General features: G+C 39.9%; 1 long non-coding RNA gene across 3 annotated transcripts; it reads right to left on the bottom strand.

The window, feature by feature from the left end:
- Positions 1–3,977: 3,977 nt before the first annotated feature.
- Positions 3,978–14,943, bottom strand: LOC137158316 (uncharacterized). 3 transcript variants are annotated; one of them, XR_010921364.1, is made up of 4 exons: positions 14,814–14,943; positions 11,522–11,585; positions 5,900–6,773; positions 3,978–4,132 (listed from the first exon to the last, which is right to left on the bottom strand). It is a non-coding gene; the product is annotated as an uncharacterized lncRNA (long non-coding RNA). The 3 variants fall into 3 exon arrangements; XR_010921363.1 differs by lacking the exon at positions 5,900–6,773; XR_010921362.1 differs by lacking the exon at positions 3,978–4,132 and having other exon boundaries at positions 5,856–6,773.
- Between the last annotated feature and the right edge of the window lie 7,924 nt (positions 14,944–22,867).

The following is a 22,867-nucleotide window of genomic DNA, read 5'->3' as shown; positions in this document are numbered from 1 at the left end:
GCTCCATTGAACTCTATGGACCCATGCCAGTTTATCTCAGGTCAGGTTTGGCCCACAATGGTGGGATTTTCAAAATGTGCCCATTGACTTTCAATGGAAAATGTGTTTCTAAGTTGTTTAGGTGCTTTTGAAAATTCTGTGCTATTTCTCTAATAGGCACACATATATATATTTCAAACTGTAACTCAGAATGGCTGAAGATATGTCCCTGAAACTTCTCCTCTGGGCTGAGACCAAGTTTCAATCCCAAAAGAGCAATTCTGAGTAAAATCAGGGACTTATAGCAGGAGTACTATTGAAAGCCAAACTAGTTTCTCCTGCTCTCCCTTTCTTGGTTGTAACTTTTCTTTTGCCTCATCCCAAAAGATCAATAGCCTAGTGCAGCAGGATCTTTAATTGAAGCTCAAACAAAATTGTACGGGAAACCTTGGGAAGATTTTTAAGTGGTTGCTTGAACCAGATGACTCTCTATTTACATGTGGGATCTGTAGAGCAGGTTTCTGCTGTGGCATACCAGCTTTACAACTCTGAAAACAGAAATCTGTAGTTTAAGCAGATCAGGATAGTCTTTCCTTCTACCCTGCTCCAGAGAGACTGTTTCAAAGGATTCAGTGGTGGTTTTGTGATGTAGGCACCATTAGGAACTAGACTGAAGCCAGTCAACTCTTTTTCTCAGATGATAGAACAGACAGATGGTAATGATGTTTAGTCCCAGACAGCCTGGCTTGCATTCAGAGCAGTGACACAAAGGGAAGAGGCTCAATAAAAGATTCTTCATCAACCTCTGGGACACCCAATCTCCGGCAAACACATTTTTGATTGATTAAAACATGCTTAAAGATCAGCAGCTTCTCATGCCGAGAGGACAGAAGAGACATTCCGTGCTCAGTGAAAAGGTTTAAATGCTAATACTCTCCTGAACCTAGGACACAACAAGATGCTGCTAGACGATATGGTCTTTGGAGAAGACTTGTTTTAGTTAGTTTGATGTAAAACTGCTTTTTCTCTGTTGTCCCAATCACAATGCATCACTGCAGAACTAAAAGACTTTCTCATTAAAAACATCCTTAGAGGGTCAGTCACGAGGGACAAATAGTGTAATAAAGCACATTCAGGAATCTGACGATTTTACTTGGTCACGAGTAGAGAAGGAAAAGGACCCGAGGAATTTCAGCATTCTACAGAATGTCATCATTCTTGAGGACGAAGAGAAGGGGATCTTCACGTCTGCACTACTCCATAATCTGGGACTTCCTCTGAAGTTATGGTGACCGAGGAACCTCACATCAGCCCTTGTTTTTAAAGATTTCTATTGTTTCCACTGGGACAGCAACCACACCACAAAAATGGCATGGAGAATATTCTCCAGAAACAGGCTTCTGAGCAAACCCAAAGTATAGTGAAATATGTGTTCATATGCTGCATAAATTAGGACACCACTGAAAAGTATTTTAGTCTCAGATTTTGATACCCTTGAAATATACTTTCACTTTGAGATTGAGGCACATGCGTAATATATTCTCCCAGAAAAAATGCAGAGCTTTTTTGTCTTCTATCCCATAGATGTAAAACTATCTTTGCTAATCAAGCATTTGGCAACTGTATGCCACCGGAGGCTTGCAACAAAGATGTCATCGCATTGTGAACCTTTGAAGAGGGAAAGAACTGGCTGCCTTCAAGAGACCTATAAATGATGATTTGCAGCTGACATGTGATGTATTGAAACTGTACTTTTGCAGCCTGGATTTTGAGTCATCCTGATATGTATCGTTAATGATTCTATCACAATCTGTATAATAAAAAGTGCAGGTACCATAACTCTGAGCAGGCATGGCATTTCTGACTGCATGTGTAATCTATACAGTAAATAAGCAAGTGTGTGTGCCTGTGCATATCTGGACAGAGTTTAAGGGCCATCTCTCGCCTGGGCTGATATATGTGGGTGGGTCCCAAATGCAGTAGAAAGACTGCTTTTCCCTTCCATAGAAAGGCTATGCCCTGGAAAACCCACACAAGGAGAATCCACCCTTATCCAGTGTGGATGGGTGGGTGAGACTTCCATGGGGCTCTCCACAATACAGTGTAGAGGGGTGAGGAATATGCTTGTTGAGGGTATGGTCAGATGTCTGTGAAGGTTTCACAAAAAATACAGCAATAAATGAATTACATATAATTGTTTTTTTTCCCCATGCTCACATACAGGACAGCGTGCTTAGCTTGAACTGCTCATGCCATTTTTATGGAGTACTACTATTTATGAAAAATGGATTTTATGTGTCTTTTCTTGTTTTGGAAGGACTACTGAGCAACTGCAGTTCATTCCTTATTTGCCTCCAATAAGCCACATGTGTATGGCCATGAAATATCTGAATGAATGATCAAGAGTAGCGTTTATACAATGCTGGATCACTCCAGGAAACATGGATCCTTGTAATAAATGGTTACACAAGCATGGATAAAATGCAGACGAAGTCTGTGATATACCAACTCTCATCCTTTTTTAAAACTGAGAGCTTCTCATTTTCTTCTGAAGATCACTCTACTTCTGGTTTTCCAGTGCCTTTAAACAACTCACATTCTGTATAGGTGTTCAGATCTTGTGGTGCTAGGCACAGTATAAAAACTTGAATAGAATAGAAAGTAGCACCAATTTTTCCCCAGCTAGAGAGATTCCCTTCCTTCCCCAAAGTAATTAGTGCACAGATAATGCTAATGTTCTCATTCCTATGTTAAAATTAATAGTAGACCACTGGTGTTTCACAGCGATATTAATTGTATAACATTCATATGACAAATTATATTAGTTTAGAAATCTTCCAGATAAACTTACATGGATTTGTCACTACAAACCCATGAAAACTCTCATCTGTATTGTTTAAGGTTTTTATGTTAGTGCCCCAAATAACTGGATGAGAGCTAGTCTGTTTTTAAAGAAAATGGGTCTATTTAACTACATCAATCTGTTCAATTAAACTTTTAATTCTAAATTATTTTTAATCCTGTTTCTCACGTAAGTCTATACTTTTACTTCAGTACAGACTGGTACTTTCTTTCTTAGGGAATATGGAGTGGGCTTAAAATTTTAGCCGTGCTTTCTGAATATTATTTGCATTTGGATAATTAAGAAAGAAACAATAATACATATACAATCCACTCCCCAGAGAAAGTGGAAAATAGTAGCCTTATCAACACTAGAAAACTTTGTAGTCATAGTTTGCTACTGATGCAGCTTTGCTGATGGTATCAAAGGTGGAGGCTAGTGGAAGTCTTTACATTGGGCAGATCTTTAGTTGTGCCAATTGTAAACTCAGCACAACTAGGGTGACCAGGTGGGCAAAGACCACTTTTCTATTTCCCCAATCCTGGTCCAGCTAGGGGACAAAATTGCTCCCAACCTAACTAATGTGTTGCTTTGATTATGCCTGCTGTAGCAGGTCCATGCACACTGCCCCGGCCACTCTCTGTCTCTTCTGCCATACAAGCTTTACAGATGCATTGCAAAGCAGCAGGAGCCAGAGCTGAGATTCTGGCCCAGTGGCTTAAATGGGAGCTGGATCAGGCCTTTGACTGGGGTTTTTGAGATTGGTATTGGCTCACTACATCAAATGCCTTCCCAGGTCCAGTGGCCAAATCCTAAGTGGCTTAGCAATAAGTGTTACAGGTGCTTAGCCTTTCTCAGGCTTTGGACCCAGACAGATAACATCTATTGTGTTCCCTTCATCTACTCCTCATACAATGTTCTCTACCTACCTACCAGGTTGGTTTGCCATAGCTTGTTCTTCATAAACCCCTGCTGCTTATTGCTTATCTCACAGTACTCAAGAGGCTGATCCTCAGCTGGTATAAATGATCACAGCTTCCTTGAAGTCAATTGTGTTTTATTGGGAACAATTGACCTCTATGGAGCTATGACCATTTACATCAGCTGAGAATCTCCCCCAAGATATTTTATTTAACAAACTTAATAATTTGTTCTGTTAATTCACTAGGAATTGAAGTTAGTCTTAACAACCAGTAGTTGCCAGAATCACTCTTCTTTTATTCCTTGATGATTGTACAAAAGATGCTTTTCTCTAGTCTTCCAGTATCTCTCCAGTTCTTCCATGATTTTTAAAAAATATTTGTCAATATCCTGTAAAAAGGAACATTTGTATGTTTTTAAAATAATTTTCAAACATGATGGGTCTTTAATCAAATACATCCTTCCTGCAAGAGACGGTCTTATTGGAGACTAACATTCATCCTATATGATGAAAAATACTCCAAAATAAAACTTATTCAGTACGTGTGTGAGGACTCACATCTCTTCTTCTATGGTGAAGAGGCATGGTCAAATATTTTAATAACTTGAATGGCAGGCTACTGGGAAAAATATGTTCCTAGAACCATACAGAAACCCTGATAGGAAAAGAAAGACACACACACACCGACACCACTAAAAGGTCAGCACTGGAGCCCTGAATCACTATAGCCATAATGTTATTTTCACAACAGCCTTCTGCACTGCCTTACGCAATAGTAGCTTTCTTTACTCTCCTTTAATTCTATTTTGTTCTGCAACTGAGATTTGTAATTCAACCCAGGAAACCTTTTATTAATTTGCAGGAACCCAGGGAGACAATATCCTATAACCTCCACTGATCTGAGTTATATCCAGCCATACCCGCTCAGAAATACCAATGAACTTTTCACATTGCAACTTTTCACGGTGCGGAGGGGCATATAAGGGTGGCCTCTGAAAGTGCTGTTTGACCCAGCCTGATTGAGTCCAGGGGCAAATAAGGGGAGCAGCTGAAAAGTGCTGTTTGGACCCAGCCTACTCAAGAAGTGTGCTCTATTCTGGTGCGTGGCAAAGGGGCATATAAGGGTGGCCGCTGAAAGTGCTGTGTCACCCAGCCTGCTGAGTTCAGGGATATATAAGGGGTCAGCTGAGAGTGCTGATAGCCCTGGTCCACTCAGATGCACTCGGTTAATCTGGAATGTGTGTGTGTATCTGTGGGGGGTTTATTTGAATTTGGGGCTGGAGGAACCCAGCCCTGAAAACCTTAGGTCCTGCAGGATAGCTCATTGGGAGGGGACTTGTAGCCATATGAACACACAAGTAACACAAGCAGTACATTAATAGAATCACCCTCCTCCCCCTTCCAGGAAGGTAACCCTAATAAATGAGCATTCCCAAGGTGACAGGCAAATCTGGTAACATTGGAGTGTGCATTTAATGAAGAAAAGGAAGTTTTCTTATTCCTCAAACAAAGATCTATTACAATAGACTTCAATGGAAGTTTTGTCCTATATAAAAGTACAGGATCAGGCCCTATTTCAAGAAATCTGTTTACACAGTACAGTTATTTATTTTATATGTTAGTCACTGGTTTGATGTAATTATTAATTGATTATTCAATGGATTTAGAGTCTATGCTCTATTATTTAATATGCCTCTTATATTTGATTTAGTGTAACAATTTCAAGTGAATTAAATTTAACTTGGTTTAATATTGATATTTTTAAAAGTACAAAAGAACATTGTTTAAAGAGAGATATATGAACAATCTTGGGGGTTTATGAGATTTTGCAAAGTCTGTTTGCTTATTTATGAAACATGTGCATTCCCAAAATTCTGAACACTAAGTACACAGTGACAAAAATGTTTGGAACTTTCCTTAAAAAAAAAGAAGAAAAATATGCTGCTGATAATCATCTTTGTGAAAACTACTGGATGATATGTAGTTCAGACAACATGAGATCTTAATCTGACATGGTTTTTCTATGTTCTCAATATTGACAATTGAACTGTTACTAGATATATTTAAATTAATACAAATATGATTTTTAAAAATAATTAAAAATCAGAATGCAGATTAATCCAAGATGGCTTGAATAGGTCTGATTCTAATCTCACTTGATAGGATGCTGTCCATTTGAAATGTAGTCAGTTCCAAAAATTAGTTGCCCTTCATAAATGGGTACATGAGTAGATTCAGGTACTACAACTTCTCATGAGTGAATCCTCTTGCCAAGTTTCTGTGGCTTTAACAATCATATTTTAAAATAATTTTCTCTTCATTGTGGCTGTATGAAAGATCCACAAAAACAACAAAGGGAAATGGTGGAACTATTTGGTGGAAACAGATAAACTGACTATAAATATACAAACATTAGCACATGCACAAAGTAAACTGAAAAATCAGAGGAAAGTATTTTTTCTAATCTCTTTCAGTTTTTGTAAAGTTAGGTGTTGCTTTTAACAATAGCAAAAAATCACACAGAAGTGTAATGTTTAAATAGACAGCATCACTTTTAAACCAGCACAACTATTGACTTCGGTGGAATTACTCTTGCTTTACACCAGTGATAGAAAAATCAGAATCAGGCTCAACTATGTGAGAAATTTTCCTTTGTTGTCTGGATCTTTAGACAGCAAAATCAGTATTTTCTATTTGCCTAGTCTGAGATGATTTCTTTATATTTGAGTTTGATGAGTCGGTAGCTAGGAACTTTGTATCATGTGAATTGTGTACAGGAAGCTGTGAAGAACTGACTCATAGATGTAGAATTGGGTCTTTTAAAAGAATCGTTAAATTTACTAAAACTATTATTTCAAAGGAGTTTTTACTTTAGCATGGGTGGTAAAGCTCCCCATTTAAATTTAGGGACATTTATTTTGGAAGAAATCAAATGGGGTAAAGCTCCCCATTTAAATTTAGGGACATTTATTTTGGAAGAAATCAATGTCTTCTGTAAGTTCTTGATTACAGGCTCACTCAGTCGATTGTCTGCAAAATAAAAATTAATAGAGGTCTCCAACTTTGTTTAACTTGAGAGGCAGCTAGATAATACTTGAGCTTTATCATGCACATTCCTTTTGGAGGGACCACCCACATCCCATAGACACATTAAAGGCATGGAAATCATTTTCACTGTAGCTTGAATGTGCCTGTCTTAAACACTGAGCTCATAGCTAGAGGAGCTAATCAAAATTTTCAAGCACTGAAAAAATAAAACCCAAACAACCAATCCTGGCATTTCTTAGTGATTGAGTTCTTGCAAATATTATTATTTCTCTGTCAGTTTTGTCTGTCTCAAGGATAAAGAACGAGGTCAGCCAGGTGCCAGCCTGTTCCAGCTACTGTATTTACTGTTTGACAACTGATCAACAAGAAAGAATGAGTCAGATGTGTCTTTCTCTCAGCCACTTACTGTACATCTGTACTTGCTGTTTAGATCCTATATACTTTAATTAAGCGTTAAAGATCCTGATCCAACAAAAATAAAATTCCATTCCAGATTTTAGAGCTGCACATATTTTGCTCATGACATATGGACTGTCTCAGAGTTCAGTAAAAAACTTGGGGTGGATTTCTTTTAAAAAAACCCTGGATCTTGATAGAAAACCCCCATTCATCCAGAGCAAAGAGAGGAAAAAAACAGCTACAAAGCCTGCAGGCAGACTGTGCTAGGCTATAAATAGCCCCTGTTTATTTTACACCAATTTACTGCACTATACCATTGAGTCATGAAACAGATTTTTTGGGTGTGTACGCTATTACTTTTTGCTATCTATATTAATGATAGTGTAGTATACATTATTCCATACGTTTTGCTTTCATAAATACCATTATTATCTGATAAAAATCATTCAAACTTGTATTTTAAGCTACAAGGAAATGAAAGCTGTATTCCAATAACAATGGTGCATAAAATTTTTAATGCTAAATATAGCAATATGTTTACAACGAAAGGGAATTCCAGTAAAGAACTGTAAATTTCACAGAATGCTTTTCACACACCACATTGGTGTTTCTGTCAATAAAGCAAATGACCACAACTGTCAACTAGAGCCCCTTTGGAACAAAGTATAATCCTAATGGGTGTTTTAAATTTAACAAACAAATAAGGGAACCAAGTCTAAAAAAAACCAAAAAGTATTTCATACCTTCATTTCTTGCTTTTGAGAACTGGTTTTACAGGGTTGTTATAGGGCTCACCTTAAGCTCCCACTTACTATAGGCAGTGGAAATTTTGCATCAGAGTATGATTTAGCCCTTGATGTTTCAAATGCTGTCAGAACCTGTACGGGGTATGCCTGAGGCTGGACTGCTGCCTGTAAACAGCAGGTGACTTTATATAGCTATTCTGTTTTAATATTATTGTCATGGGAAAACATGGTTATCAAATGTATGCTATGAATTACAAAGCTGAGTAGGAATCTGTCCATAAAATGGACTAAGCACAGGGACCCTTAGTCTCCATTACTCTGTTCCTGTGATGTAGACAGGGACAAGGGTGGGTGGCTCTAACTTTTGCTCTGGTTCCCATGACCCACCTACAGGCTCAGGGAAGCAGAGAATAGCCTCTGCACAATGCAGCACTCTGGCTAAGGCCCCTGATCTGGCCCTTGTGGCAGGGAAACTATGTGCAGGGGGTATATCCAGGGGATATAAATGCAGCCAGAGCAGTGTAAAGAGACATTAGTGCAGGATTAAGAATCAGGCCCACAGTACCTGGCCCAAAGGACCTCGCAAGAGTCTACAACCATCACACCGGCTCCGATAACCATCTGCCTAACACCCTCCAGCATTGTCACCACTCTTGGAGCTGCACCCACTGCAAGTCATGGGTCCCATTTTTTCAGTGCAGACAAAAATCTTTGTGTTGCAGAGCATCTGGGCAAAAAGGAGGATCAGCAGCCAGGCCTCACCTTAACAGCTGTGTGCTCAGTATGGAGAACAATGAGGTCCATGTGACTTTAGGCTGATTGTACTCTCAGCTGGGAAGCCAAAGGGTAAGTAGGTATGGGAGGAGACAATGTGCTGAGGACCAGGCAGAGAGAAGAAGGGTCAGAGCTGGAGCTGGCTTCTAGCTACAGGTTTGGGCACAGTGATGTCTTAGCTGAGATTTATTTGCAAGTCCCTGCTTGTATACAGTATTGCGGTTGATTTTGCCATCTCTGATCATGATAAATAAATTAGGCTGAGAAATAGCGTGAGTCAATAGGGCTCTGCCCACACACAGCTCACTGCGTAGGCCCTGATCCAACATAGGCTTAAGTGCTTTGCAGAGCTTGGACAAAAGCCTTTTGCTCTAACCCTAAAGACTACTCTGCCTCGGAGTAGGCCCTTGCGTCACGTCATCATGGGAGCTTCTAAAGCCATTATTTAAATGTTTAAAAAATAAGCAACAGGAAGCGTGTTAAGAATAATTGTATTAACACAGCTAGAAAGCAGGGTGGCATGACGCTCAGATTTTATCTCACTGTGTCTGCACCATTTCAGGGATCCTTTATGTATTACTTTTTGCTTGCTGCACAAGGGTAATTTAACATAGTTTGCTTTTCACATTGGTTCATATAGATATAATCGGTTAGAATCCATATTTTGTTATAGCATAGATCTTCCCTCTTTCTCTAGAGTCATTTCTCAATGATAATAATGTGATGGAAGGTGGCTTTTTAAGACTGGGGCATTAGCCCGATGAAATTGAAATCAGTCTTTTTGTGAGTGTGGCCACATCACTTTTTAAATCCCTTTTATGACAGCAGCACTCAAACTCGGTGACACCAAGAGGCATGCTGGCAACTTTCCAGGAGCCTGAGGGCTGCAGTGTATTTTTAAGAGCAACCATGTCTGTCTTTCCCTATGAATTAATTTTATTTTAGATGAAAGAAACAAACAAAAGTTCCTCTGTGAGAGAGCACTGGGGGTGGGGAGTGGGGGGTGCACCTCTGCTGCAACATGCTGCATTAACTCTTCCTCTCACAACAGCAGCTGCCCCTGTAGACTAGGATGCTCGGAAATTTAAAGGTGCAGTATTGAAACAACAAACTTCAGCAGTAACATAGCAACCTCCACTGAAATCACGTTTAGATGCCTGAAATCGGTTTGTTGCAATCTTCTCTTGCCCCTTCCCAAAAGACAGTCTCCCCTCTAGTTAAGACACGGTGAACTATGGGATTATCCAGATGCCTTCACCAGTCTGGCTCTTTGGAGGACAGCAGTTATCAGGTACATCGTCTTTTACACTGAATCCTTTTTAAAATTTCACTAATTGGCAATAATCAGGGCATTCTTTCCTCACATCCTGGAAGGATAACAGTGGTGGCTTGATCTCACTAAGGACTGTAAGCCCCTTGGTGTGTGGGTCATGGAGAGCACCACAGATGCTATATAGACAAGTAACAGAACACTTGTGAGGGCTTCCCAAGATGCAAAAGTAACTACCCTGTAGACTCAGTAGCCAGACTGTGTGTGATGGGACACTGTACAGTGTCTTCCTTTCCAGGAGTCTTTTTAAGGGTGGAGCTGAGTGCCACTGGGACTAGTTTGCCCCTCCTGAAATAGTCTAAGTCCCTTTTGGAGCCCTGAGGTCTTCTAATTTGCACCTGCCTTACACACCTTACTGTTCAGGATTGGTATTTTGCCCATTGCTCTTCATACAAAGGAGGACTGGACAATGCTCCGTTTAGAGCTCATCAGTTCTGCTTCTTAACTAGCTAGATCCTTAGTGCTCAGACAGCATGATGATGCGCACACTGGAAAATACCAAGACAGAGACAGAGAGCAAGAGAGCAGAATGAAATCCATCTCTCTCAAATGGTATCATAAAGCACTATACTCTGCTGTTAGAATGCTCTGTCTTATTTAAAACTGTAGAGTTTATTAAGAGCTAAGCATTTTCTGTTGGATATCGGAGGTATAGTTACAAAGGGAGATTACAATGAGGATTCATGATGGTGGGAGGAAGTGTGCAGTAGCTTCACATCAGAGTGTTAGAACACAGACCCTTCTAAAGGGCTGGGAGTGTCACCGATATACAAGAAGCACATGGGAAACCTGAAGCCTTGTTACCATAGCAGTCGCAGTCTAAATGAAAACATAACAGGCAAATCCTAGCCCCAATGAAGACAAAGTGAATTTTGCCATTGACTTAATGAAGCCAGGATTTCACGGATTTTTTAAAAATAGAATTTTAACAGAAGTGGCTATTTAAAGACTATGAAATTCCACACCCAGCTATGATCTTACTAAAAATGCTTTCAAACCTTTGAATAAGTCTTTTCTTTCTCTCTTTTAAAGTAATGATACAGAATGTGCCTCTGCTCACTTGGGAAACGTCCCTGCAATGGTATTTATTTATTTTTAAAATATGAATTCTATGGTGGGGAGATTCAAACTATTTAAATAGTTTGATCACAATGTTTTGTGGGTTTCAAAATGCATCTCTTAATATTCAGCATTTTTGTAGCTATAAAGAGACTGCAATTCCTGCCTAATCTAAAATATCTATCATTTATTTTACTAACCAGACAAACAAGGGTATGAACAATTTTTCATTGGAGGATTAAAAAATAAAACAAAATACTAGATATATAGTCTTTTTATAACAGAACATGAATTGATCTCTAATTTATCTACCAGGAGAATATAACTTAATTCATTTTTAAATTCAATGCTCTAATCCTAAAAAGCATTACAAAATACTAATCAACATAAACTACTGTAAGGATATCCACCAGGCAATTTACCTCTTCTTCTACTATGTAGTTCTTTAGACGTCTATTGGATTATTTAGATTATCTCGTTTATTTCCTGTTTGCAAAAAATGAAAAGACAGTTTTATTCAGTCATTTTTTAAACACAGAAACTTGCCTGCCTGCTATATTAGACATTTGTTGTACTTTGGCCAAGTATTTTCAATAAATATGTAAGTTAATCAATAGTTATTGCTGTCCAAAAAGAAAGGTGTGTGAAGGAATGGAAACTCCTAAAGAAGTAGAATGGGAAAAATGTTCAAAGAAGAAATTGAATATTGCAATTAGAAGAACAATTTTGCCATTACCCAATGGAATTTTTTTTCTGTTTGTCTGTACATATTGTGAAGTGTAAAACAATTCCCAAGTAATTCCATGGTATCCATTATAGTCTCTGCCTTCAGCTGAAGCTATTTTTATAAAAGGAACAGTTGTTTTAAAAACATCTAAAACCAATACATTTTCAGTAAACTGTACTGCTTTCAACATTTTTCAGTCAAACAATAGATATGAAGTTCCCTTTATTACTAGGAAAGAAACCAAATGTATCTTTAAATGTTAATGGTTTTTTTTTTTTTGTGAAGATCCACTAACAAAACAAATTAATTTCACTAATACTTTCCTTCCAAGTCTCTGGAAGCCTGTGTATTCCTCACATAGGCAAATGTTTCCATCAGGTATAATGGGAGTTTTACCTGAATACAAAACAGCAGGACTCTATCTAAGAATGGGCCTGATTCCCATGGGTACCCATTCCTGTTGCATTTTCAATCCCCATAGCTGTGTCTCCAAAATGTATCGTCATACTTTCTTACCTATCAAGGGAGTGGGTGAGAAGAGGAGTTTAAATCTCAATTTTGGGAATTCACTGACTCAAGATGCAATTACTCGGATTTTTTTTTTTCTTGGGGTTGGATTCATAACTCAGACTCTGGATCCTAGATTGTAATTTACAGGAACAATATCCTTGCTATGTGCTCCCAGTTAAGTCTGTGCAACCTCAGTGAACTTCGTGAGGCTACATAAAGCAAAATCTGGCCCTCTGTACAATGCAGTTGTATCTAGCAGCAGTTTATAGTAGGAAAGTCTGACATACTATAAACACACGTTTTCCATTTCAAGGTCTAGTCAATGGTCAACAGCTAACACGTATATTCATGGTTCACCTCTACTTTTGTATTGCTCTGGAGCTGATCTTATCATTGAATCTGCTGGATCCGTGGTACTCAAGGATGTGCCCCTGCTAGTGGATCCAGTGTTTGCACCAAGACCCTGTTTTGTACATATTTGTCCCATTTCTTTCAGTGCACATTGACTTATTTGTTTAAGTGAGAAATTTTTATCTAAGTAAAACGCTACCTCGTTTAGGACCAAATTCTGCAAGCACTTATTCTGTAGAATGTATTAATTAACAATTAATATTTCTATTATTTTGCACTGCAATAGCACTGAGGGGCCCCAGTCATAGACCAGGACTCCGCTGTGCTGGGTGCAGTACAAACACAGAACAGAAAAATGGTTCCTGCTCCAGAGAGTAATCTAAGGCCTTGTCTACACTAGCATTATGTTGGCAAAAGTTTTGTAGCTCAGGGGTGTGGAAAAAAAAAAAAAAAACCCACCCCAGAGCGACATAAGTTTTGCTGGCATATGCGCTTGTGTGTGCAGCGCTATGTCTGTGGGAAATGCTCTGCCACAAACATAGCTACCGTCACTGGTTGAGCTGGTTTTATTATGTTGATGAGAGAGCTCTCTCCCATCACCATAATGCGGCTACACAAGCATTTATCCCAGCAAAACTTATGTCACTCAGGCATGTGGTTTTTTCACACCCCTGCGCAACAAAACTTTTGCCAACGTAAGTGATAGTGTAGACAAGGCCTAAGTAAGTCACACTGAATTCACATTGATTCCAGTGAGGTGCTTGCAGGGCTGGCTCCTGTATACTGCCACATTCACTTTGGCTAAGAATTTGAGATGGCAAAGCTACTGGTTCAGATCAAATAAAAGCCAAAAACAAACTTCTGCCCAAAACTCAAATCAATCCTTTTTTTAAGACTCAAAAAATGTTCAGAAAACTTTAAAAAATAGTTTTCAGTTAAAGCTGGTCTAAAACTTCCTATCATATTTTTAAATTGAAAATGGCTTTTTGATTAAACTGAAATTTTTGCACAAAAAAAAAAAAATTGGGTTTGTGTGAAACTAGAAAACCAAAATTTTTCAATTTGAAACCAAATATTTTCAGTTTGAGCAATTTTGTTTTTTTGATGAAAACAGGGAAAAAATCATTTTCATCAACATTTTTCTTTAGGAGAAAAATAATATCCTGATCTAATTTTCATGTTCACAAATGGCTTCTGTCTCTCCCTGCTGTCACCAGGACCAAAAGCAGAAACACTGCCAGTTAGTAAGAAAAGATGATCTCTAGAGTTTTCCCACGCAATATTGTTTGCCTCCAGGATTTGGGTCATTCATATAAAGGCCAGAGAAGTATCAGAACTTTTTGGTTCTTTATCCAAAGATTGGAGTCTTTTTCGGTCGGTTGACCCGGCACTACTCAATGAACGTATGGGAGTTATATTTGTTGTGCTCATTCATATTTCACAGGCTATTATAAACACAGCAAAAATTAGATGAGATCCCATTTCAAGTCAAATATTTCCATGAGATAATTTCTGTTTATAAAAGAAAAAAAAGGAACTGTGCTTTCTAAAGCCTAATTTAGATTCTGTATCCAAAATATCAGATCATAACAAAGTTGGGAGATAGACTTTTGCTTTGCCATGTTCTACATATTTTTAATTCTAAATGAAGGTATCTGAACAAATTCTGCCTTGGTGACACCAGTACAACTCCATTGATTTAATCAAAGAAAAATTCAAGTCTTCATATATCTCAGGGATTGTTCACTGAACAATAGATTTCCTTCCCCCTCCCTGCATACCAGGTCTTTTTTTATAGTTGTCACACATGTGAAAAGATCATTCTTCTGTCTTGCTCACAAAATTCAGAATTGTCCCACAGAAAAAAACATGGTTTCCTTTCCTCCCTTCAGCCCCACTCTTGTGTTTTTTGCAATTTTGCTTCAGTAAGTTTCTATGATCAGTTTGGGACTTCATTATTTGGAATGTAGGAGCTAAGCAGCATAGCACATGATTCTGTTCGTTAGTATAAGAAAAACAGAGAAAGGCAAAAAGCAACCCTCATCTGGGATGGAGTCACCACAGTTAAACAGCAAGTGTATAAAGTAGCAACCACACCCAAGAATAAGGCATTTTTTCATACATACTATACTGCAGAATGTGTGACTCCTGTGACTGCACGCAGAGCAGGCAGGAGAAAAGAAAATGCGAAAACATCTGCTGAGCAGCAAAGATGTGAAATCCAGCACTTTCCAGTTACACTGATGGAGTCACAAGCTGAGACATTGCAGTGTCTGTCTGTCTGCAGCCACTAAGTATGCACTCAGTAACAAGTCCCAGATTCCATTAATTATAATCAAGGCTGGCTGAAATGTAAAGCTGCTTCAGCCAACAGTAAATAGGAACCTAGTGGGGAAAATAACACTGACATATAGTTAATTAATAGAGCTGCAGAAATATCATTGTGATTTGATAGTGACAAAGGGTTCAGCTGAGATTGGGGTTGTATTGTGCTAGATGTTGTACAAACACAGGAATGGACAATTCCTGCACTGAAGAGCTTAGATTTAGTTAGATAAAATAGACAAAGGGTGGGAGAAAAGAAATATTCACCCATTTTACATACAGGGAATTGTGGCACAAATTGATTTGCATGTGACTTTCCTGACATCACATAGAAAGTATGTGGGGAAGCTAGGAATTACACCCAGATTTCCAAGTCAAAGTCCAGGGCCTTAATCAAAGGGCCATCCTTCTACTTCAAATCTGAGCCTGCATTTCCTGCCCTCCTATTGATCTCAGTAAAGTTTTCCTTGTGCACAAGGAATGGAACTTACAGAATAATTGCAAAAACTGACATTTTAAATAGTCTTAAAATGCTTTGCTCCAGTTTTACCAGACAAGTCCCCATGTCTTGACTGGAGCAAGGAGACATATTTTCTCCTCAATTAAATCAGGCAATTTAGGATTATTTAAGATTTCTGCTAATGGGCTATAGCTCCGTTTTCTAATGCAATGACATTTATTTGTCATTCGCTGATGTCAATGAGAAAAGTGTAGCATGTCAAGGGATAAAATGATTCACATTTGTGATTTGTATTTCTTAATGACACGTTGGATATTAGAGGGACAAGCTCTTCTCTGTGGAGCGTGGAACTTTGTCTCTCTCACGCACATAAGTTGGTCCAATAAAAGATATTACCTCACCCATCTTTGCCTCACCCATATCCTGGGACTGATATGGCTACAATAACACTGAAAACAACTTTGGATATTATGCAGGGTTGTTTTTTTTAAAGTGCGTTTTAGGAAATTTAGCCTTGCTTGTGGAAAATAGCTATTACTCCAATGAATATAACTAGTTATGCCATTAACCCACTGTGTCATTATCTAATAGCAAAATAAGTAAGAGCTCTAATGGGATGTTCAGTAAATTATTTTGCTTACTAAAGAACACTTCATTTAATCTACCTGCTTCTGCCAAATAAGTAAGTATAAGACAGGATCTGATCTTGCTCCCATTGAAGTCAGTCTTGGACTTCAGTGGAAACAGGACTGGACCCATAATGAAAAATAAATACTAGCTATGCCATACCCTCTTGTAGAAAAGAAAGCCAGTGAATGAGAGTCATTGAGCGGAGGTTGCACAAATGTGTAAACTCCCTCCCCACCTTTGAAGGGAGTGCAAGCAGGCCACCTAAATTAATGCTGCTACAAGCAATGTTAAATGACTGCAGGCAGGACCCATCATGCCAACTCAGAAGCAGAAAATACTCCAGACAGCCGGCTACCCCACAGAGCTCCAACCCTGTACAGCTCCAATGGAGGGATTCTACAGGCTCCAAAGAGGAGGGGAGGGAACAGGATTGCCAGCTCTCAGGATTTTGTCACAAATCTCATTATCTTTTTCATAAAGCTCCAGCTCCTGGAGTCACGTGATGACACAAGACTTTCAGCTTCTGCTTAAAAAACAAAAAGATAATTCTCTAGCCCTGGTGGGTGTTAAGAAAAGCTTGGAAATATAAATCCCACAGGCTCAAACCCCGGAAGGTGAATAAAAAAAAATGCCAGATTTGTCATTTTGAAGACAAACTCATGATCTTTGAAAACTTACAGCTGCAACTTTCCATACACCCAGGGGGAAGGTGCTCCTAGACGAGAGCCCCCTTTCCTGATATTAAAAAGCTGAGGAATCACCGGAGTTCAAGGCTTCTCAGCACCAGTGAAAGATTTTGGGCTGCTTCAAGCTCTTTTGGGGAACACAGAGGGCTGAGAAGCGCCTGCAAGACAGGGGCACTCTGCCAATTTAAGCATGTGGCAGGCTGCCAGGAGCAGAAAAACATTCTGCCCAGCTAGGTGGTATGTAAACCCCATTGAAATGGGCTGTATTGTAATGCAGAAAGGTAAATGGAAAGACCGATCTGTCTCTTCAGGGGTCAGAAACAAGGCCTCCGCCAAAGGATCACAGAAAGGAAGCAGGCACATCTCACTTCAGCACTGTTTAGAGCAGAGGCCCAAAGTGGGACCAAATCTAGCCAAGTTCTCGACAGGAGCCACCTCTCACCACTTAGCTCCAGTCTTCTTCCTATAAACCCTTTCCCTGTTTTGAGTGAGTTCCTAGTAAAGTCCTCTTCTCGTGGGATAAGGGGGAAAAATTAATTTCGCAGAGCTGGTCCAGACTTGCTGAACTACCTCCTCCAAATCCCTGTACTCAGGGACTGGCATCTTCTGTCCTCCCATTAGCCACGTTAACTACTTCCCTGCCCACCTTTGGGCAGATTCAGTAAATCCCTTCCCATCAGTCCCTGGGATAAATTGTCTAAGCCATTGCTGCGCGGCAATGAGAGTTTCACGATCTGGCCCATCCAGCTTATTTAACAACTGGAGCATCTAGCACAAAGCTGTCTTTATTATTATTTATTTGTATTGTGGTAGCACCTAAGAACCCTAATTGTGAACTAAGTGCCCATTGAGCTAGGCATACAAACATAGAACAAAAAGAGAGTCCCTTCCCCAAACAGTTTAAATTAAACAAAAAATTCAGATCAGGAGATTTAAAATGTTTTGAGTCAGGAGATTATTGGAAAAACACAAACATTTTATGTAGGGGTATTTCACCCTGAAGGAATCTAAAGATTTTCAACTCTAATGAGATTTTTTTCCTGTTAGTCATTAAAACCTGTTCGGACTGTGGAGACAATGTGAAAACATGAATGAAGGCTTTTACGTTTTTTTTTTTTTGTCCGTATCAAAACCTTAAAAAGAATTGACAGAGTATTTGAAAATATTTTAATACTTTTTGAAGAAATAAATTTAGCTCAGTTTCAGATTGGCCTGTCCCTTTATTACAGCTAGAGTTGCCATGGCAATGCGATACAATTATTTATCGCCATGACAATCTGGTGTCGATTTTTTAAATGCATTTTCTATTTTTATTTGCATTGTCGTTTCTGCCAAGGGAGGGTAGACACCAGTTTGGTGTGCTGAGGGAAAGTCATAATGTAATGAAAAGCTTATGCCCAAATAAATTTGTTAGTCTTTAAGATACCACAGGACTCTCGTTTTTTTAGCAGACTAACACGGCTACCCCTCTGGAACTCATACTTTAATGTAGGTGATGGGAGGGTGTGAAATCATTGTGCAGCAGTGAAATCATTGTGACCAAGCCCTCCCATTTTTTTCAGTGATGTATGTTCCATTTCCACACAGTGAGAAAATAGGAACTATGTGTTTTTTTCCCTTTTCCCTCCTGCAGCACGTGCCATGCAATAATTTTAAAGGTCTTTATCAGACACGAATGAGTTCAACTTCACGACTGTGAAGTATTTATTATCCCCACAATAAAGAGAGGGAAGCTGAGGCATGGATACATTAAGTGACTTACCTCAGGTCACACAAAGATTCAGAGCAGAGATGAGACCAGAACCCAATTCTCCCCCTGCCTAGTCCTAGGCTCAGGTCACTATGCCATGCTTCCTCTGAATCCTTTGAGAACAACAGCGTTGAAGGAACTTGTATGATCCTTTGTCATGACCACTAACATTCTCTTCCTTCAAATTAAAAAATGCCGTGTATATTGGCTAGCTGGATACCCCAGGCCAGGGTCAATAGGACCTTTTTGCCCATGGATTGGGGAAGGACGAAAGGGCTAGATGCTGCATATTATACCCTAACCTGTGTTATTTAATGACACTGCCATGAACCATATGGAAAATCCTATGGGTAAAATCCTGACTCAGTGAAATCAACAGGACTTTTGCTATTTACTTCTCCGGAGCCAGGCTTTCACCCGATGTGTCTTAGTCACCTCATAACTAGTAGCTAAATTGACAGCAATGACCCAAAGATACAGCTGTTGGGAGATCTGTGTTTGGTTTATTCTGTCTCGAGCTTTTTCAGCCTGTGCCCTGATTCCTAATGGGAAATTATTAGTGTTGTGCTCAGTGCTACACTATGAGCAAGCAGGCACATTGCAACAGTCTGGGATAAAGCAGAGGCAGATGTTGCTGGTGAAGGGCTCATTACTTTATTGGTATACAGGCTGGGTGTTATGTGACAGACCTCCAGCCCAGCCTGCCTACCTACCGGTCTGTGTCAGCATTTCTAAAGCACGTGAGACTGCAGAACCTGGTCTCAGCCAAAGCCTGCCTGGCATAGCACGTGCATGGTATGCCTGCAGTCATATACCACAGATACAGTGTGGGGACACAGGTCATGTAAGTGACAGGGCATGTCAGGATATCTGTTTATCCATAACAGGTCCAGATGAAAATAGAGCATGCTTATTTTCAAATGTATACCACCCCTATAATAAGGCATACATCCAGGGCTTAATTTGTGCCAGATCCCAGCACCATTAGGCGTGGCAGTTCAAAGCCGCAGCACCTCTGGGCTTGCTGGATCTGTTCTGAAGATAAAAATAATTGCTTGAGCCCCGGCACCTTTTTCATTACAAATTAACCACTGCTTACATCACATAAACTTCCACATACCACACTGAGTGGGAATGAGATGGCTGAAATTAGTTAGCGCTCTGTGTGTGGCACAGGAGCAGAGAAGGGGATGGACATTGTGTGACACTGATGCGCCGAAATAATCCTCTGCTGGACTTGTAAGGAAACATGGTTGACAAATCCTAAAGAGGACGAGAAAAGTGCTCCCTTTGTGGCACTCTGACTAATGAGAAGACCTTTTCATAATACTGCAATCAACTTCCTGGGGCTGCTGGAGCAGTCTAATTGGGCTACAAATGGATTCCACTTAGTCGTGATTATATAACTCACCATTCAGACCTAGTCCCCTACCACGACTGTGGTTCAAGGATCACATCTTTCTCCAAGGTTATTCTTATTCCCACTGATACCATTAATGATCAGAAAACCAGTTTTGTTGTTTTGGTTTTGGTTCTTTTTTTTACATTTCAGATCATGAAGAGGGTCTTTCCAGATGTGACTAATCTGAAATAAACAGGTTCCCCAGTGGACATAATAAAGACCAGGCAGAGGCATTTTGTGGTGGGGGTTCCAGAATATTGCTTCTTTTAATTCTTATAGATGGTGCCTACATAATACAGTACTTTAGAAATTCATAGACAGACTGGATAAAGAAACACATGGCTCATTTCTGGCTAGGAATGTATTCCAGCTTCTTATAAAGGGATACAGTCTGTTTGATCTGTACTACAGGCAAATTCTGAAAAGTTTTTTTAAATAAATGAAAGAACAACTGGATAAAATATTTCATACTGTGCAGATGTGGAAAATGCTAGGTTACACATCCAAATGCTATCTACAGGCAGCTCAGGCTGAGAGAGGAATCAAAGTATTACATGAGAAACCTAGAAATTCATTTTTGAGAAGAGAGAAAATTGTTATTTTTACTAACAACTCTTTGACCTTTTAAAGTCCTCGAGTTCTGGACTGGAGACTTGTGATTAACTGTCCACAAACAAATGACAACAACAACTGGTAAGATAAGATGAGGGGGAAGGGAAGCTCACTCAGGTCAGTAGAAGGTTATATATAGAGACAGGTTCAATGTTGGATCAAGAACCATTTGATGGACTTCCACCCAATACTCACAGCTGAACCAAACCCAAATAATGTTGAAGCTTGAATATGTTTTTTACGTTATTATATATAGTAGCTTTGAAATAATAAATAAACCAAAATAAACACCCTGCCCCAAAGACAGCTGCCCACACATAATCCCAAGATCAGCAGAGTCTAACCGTGCAGGGCAACCACTTCTGCTTCGATCCATTTTCTCACCCCCTTACTGACGTAAGTGGCATGTTACACTGCAGAGTAATGCAGCGCTCTGCGTAAGGATGTCAGCATCTGGCTGTGATGGGGCCTGCTTCCATGGTACCCGCTTATCACCCAGTAGGGCTCTACTCATCCAGTCGTAGGGTCTTCTATGGTCAACTGCCACCTACTACGGGTTCAATGTCATGGTGCCTTAGCCCTCTGGCTAAGGCACACTTGAGTCCCACCCCTTCCAGGATATTAAAGTCTCAAAATAAAGGAATACAAAAAACTCAAAACCAGGGTCCTCTGAGGGGGTCTTTTGCAGGACCCCACCCTTCTGCTTGGGGCTTGTCTGAATGCAGACAGTCCTCTTAATCAGTCTTTCTGGGCCTGTTTGTTCCATCCACCTGGAGGCTCATCTGGGCAGCAAGCTGTCTCACACACAGCTGAAACCAGGCTTCCCTCACCAAGAGAAAAGTAGTGCTCTGCTCTCCTTCCTAGGGAACCCCAACCTGAGCTGGGCTTTTTCCTTAACTCCCATCTCCACCCCCTGGCCATCTGATGCAGGTGTAGCAGGGTGGGGCAAATTGGGGTCATAGGCCCTTGTTAACTCCCTCCTTGCCTGGATGCCTCATCATCACACTGACCCTTACTCATTAGTAGAAAAGTGAGAAAATGTATTTCCAGCTTCTGTACTTCAAGGACATCTTGGAAAGGGAAGAGCCAAACATCTGCCTACAGAAAAGGAAAATGTTCAGTAGTAAATAAACCAAGAATAACTTTTGAAGATAACTGCCTGAGTGCGTTTCTAGACATGTTAGGAGATCTTCTTATCAGGACAGGGTTGTTTTTTGTTTTTTTTTCAAAGAAACTGCATGCTCTTCTTTACTTCTACGTTTTCAACAATTAACCTTATTTTTTTATTTATTTATTGACATTAGAGCTGTGCCTAGCGACCTCAGTCAGGTCAGTGCTCCATTGTGCTAGGCATTGTACAATAGCGACATAAACTACACCGACATAAGCGCTCGTGTGCACAGCACTATGTTGGCGGGAGATCTTCTCCCGCTGACAAAGCTTCTGCTGCTCACAGAGGTGGTTTTTTTATGCCAACGGGAGAGCTCTCTCCCGTCAGCATAGAGCATATTCACCAGACACACTGCAGAAGTGCCGCTGTATTGGTACAGACCTCATTGTGCTAGGTATTGGTGCAGATCTCATTGTGCTGTATGTACACAGAATAAGAAAAAGTCCCTGTACTGAATTGCTTTTGAGTCTAATAAACAAGAAAGGAAAAAGGTGGGAGAAAAAGAAGCAACAACCAACAAGACTGAGAACTGAGCACAGGAAAATCAAATGATTTGCCCAAGATCACCTAGACAGTCTGACTGAGAGCTGAACTTAGATCTCATGAGTCCCAGGATTTTCTAAATTATAAATTTCTTCTCCCTTTTAACATTTTTGTTGTTTTGGACAGACCATTCACTGATGTGAAAAGGCAAAGTCCAGCTCATAAGGTCAGAAACATTATGGCGTGGGAAATACCGACTGTAATAAAGTTCTGAGACATTCTTTGCAGAGACTAATTCACCAGATGCAATGGGCGAGGGTTAGTTTTAGTACCAGTCAGTGAGATTGCAGCAAACCTGATGATGTTTCCAAATTGTAAATCACTTCAAGGAGCAACCTGGGAGATAGAAAGCTGCATATTATTGTGTGGGGGATAAAACACTTTTAAATGCTAATTAATAGGGAGAAGATCCATCCTGCGCATTGACCACAAAGGTCTCCAGTGACTGCAGGAGGTAAAGGAGAGCAACACAGCATTTTACTTGTAATGCACTTTTTTATTTCACCTTGGAGATCAGCTCATTGATGGAGCTGGCACACTGGCAGTGAGACTGCTTTCCTGCAGTAGCTCCTGACTGCAAGGTGTTTCAGCTCAGACCGAA

The sequence above is a fragment of the Emydura macquarii genome, unplaced genomic scaffold, assembly GCF_026122565.2.
Source record: "Emydura macquarii macquarii isolate MOO-44397 ecotype Brisbane River unplaced genomic scaffold, CSIRO-AGI_Emac_v2 contig_1644, whole genome shotgun sequence".
NCBI lineage: Eukaryota > Metazoa > Chordata > Testudines > Chelidae > Emydura > Emydura macquarii.
This window is presented reverse-complemented; position numbering and strand designations above follow the sequence as displayed.